This window comes from Carlito syrichta, unplaced genomic scaffold (assembly GCF_000164805.1).
Source record: "Carlito syrichta isolate Samal-C Ts95f unplaced genomic scaffold, Tarsius_syrichta-2.0.1 Scaffold19644, whole genome shotgun sequence".
NCBI lineage: Eukaryota > Metazoa > Chordata > Mammalia > Primates > Tarsiidae > Carlito > Carlito syrichta.
The window spans coordinates 2,379-4,180 of NW_006963740.1; the positions used below are offsets into that span (position 1 = coordinate 2,379).

Sequence of the window (1,802 nt, forward strand, 5' to 3'; positions counted from 1 at the left end):
CATGAATTCCATGTCTACTTTAAGACATTTGTCTAATGGCCCTTACCTAAGCATGTGAGGGCAAACTACCGCCCTTAAGATAAAAGTGAAGCCTTAAAAAGCTGTAGTTCTGAATAAGAGTAATATAACTGAATACCTAAGACTGCTGGATGTCAAAAGATAATACTTGGGTCATTTATAAGGTTTCAACAGACAAACACTTCAGAGGAATTCTCTAGGTCTGTATGCTCTCTACTTTGGCTTTTTGTATGAAGCCAGACAGGCTTCCCTGCTATTCTCCAGGCAGCACAATAGTCAAGGAAAAGGGCAACATACTGGATCACTCCTTAGACACTAATCAGCTGGGGAAAGAGTTCATTGGCAAAAGTATCATCCCAAGAATAGTTTATACCAAGCGATATGTTGGTGAAGGGGGAAGGGGAGCCTTCATATCCAAAGTCACTGTAGGCATCCAGTAGGCAGAAAGATGGCTTCAGACAGTGGCTGGATGAAAGTAGATCTGAGATACCCAGTTCTGGAATGAAGTCATCTTCTATAGGTTCTTCCTTCACTGAGACAATCAATTCACGGTGATCATTCTTTAAGGGGCTGAGAGGTGCTTCCTCAATTTTCACTACCACATTAATTTGGCTCTCTGTATCAGAGGGTATCTCTAAGACTAGGGGCTTGGTGTATATGCGGTCTAAAAGAAATTAGTTTATTAATGGTTTCCAGCTTGACTGATGATGTCCTCATTCACAGAGAATGGGAGGCTGGTAAGGAACTGGGTCCTCGTGGGTCGACCGCTGGAGTTCCTCCAAGCTGGTAGATTCTGGGGAAGGACATTTGAAGAACATGGCTGGGTCCAAGTTGTTCAGAATGTCCATCAGGATATCAGACTCTGAGTCTGAAGAGTCAACACTGTCAGAATCCCTGGGGAGATGATCAGGAGGGGTGACAACTGGGCCTGCACCTGTTGCAGAGGTGCACATAGTCTGAGTTCAGCGGACTCAGCAGACCTGGCCACTGCCTTCACTCCACTCCACTTGGCCTCTGCCTCCTGTTCAGTAACCAGGGCATCCACTCCCAAGCACTGTCTTAACTCCTGGTTCTCAACTGCAGGATCATGAGTTTTCTCCCATAAAAGCTGATTTTCTAGCAAAAGTTTTTGGTTCTCTTCTTCCAAATCTATGACTTGCTGTTCCAGCCCACTCATTTGAGCTTTCTTTCGATCTCTGGCAGTCTGAGTTGCTACTCTGTCTTTCAGTTTCCTCCTCAGTGCCTTCTCCTCTGGGCTCTGGTGCATGAGGCGCTGTTGCTTGCACCTCTGGGCTGGCACACCGCTGACTGCCTTCCAGCTGGCCCCTCTCTGGACCAGCATCACGAGGGGCAGGACCTGGCTGTCCAGGGCTCCGGTGGCAGCCGGCTGACCCGACAGAAGCAATATTTTGGGAGCCCTGTTGGCCAGGCTTGGCGTGGCTGCCACCACCACATTGGTCAAGACTGTCTGCCAACCATGTCTTATTAATCTTCGTCTACTGGCACAGCTCAGAGTTTGGAAGAGAATGCATGCTAAAATTATTTGTGCATAAATAAAATAATATTACAGTAAAATGAAACAAAAATTTAAAAATCTATTTTTAAATTAAATTTTATTACAGAGATGTGAGGTGTAAGTAAGGATTAACCACACAAGTAAGCTGCATGCAGGTGAAGTTTTGGCCTGCAACTTGCCCTCACTTCCCCTGGTACAGGATCAGTTACCCTATGTGTTGTTACATTCCTCCACTCCCTCCTTCCCCTACTGGTGCCCAGTGACTGTC

At 46.2% G+C, this 1,802-nt stretch overlaps 1 pseudogene; it reads right to left on the reverse strand.

Annotated features, from left to right (window-relative positions):
- Positions 1–284: 284 nt before the first annotated feature.
- On the reverse strand, positions 285–1,551 carry LOC103263679 (annotated as a pseudogene).
- Positions 1,552–1,802: the final 251 nt, after the last annotated feature.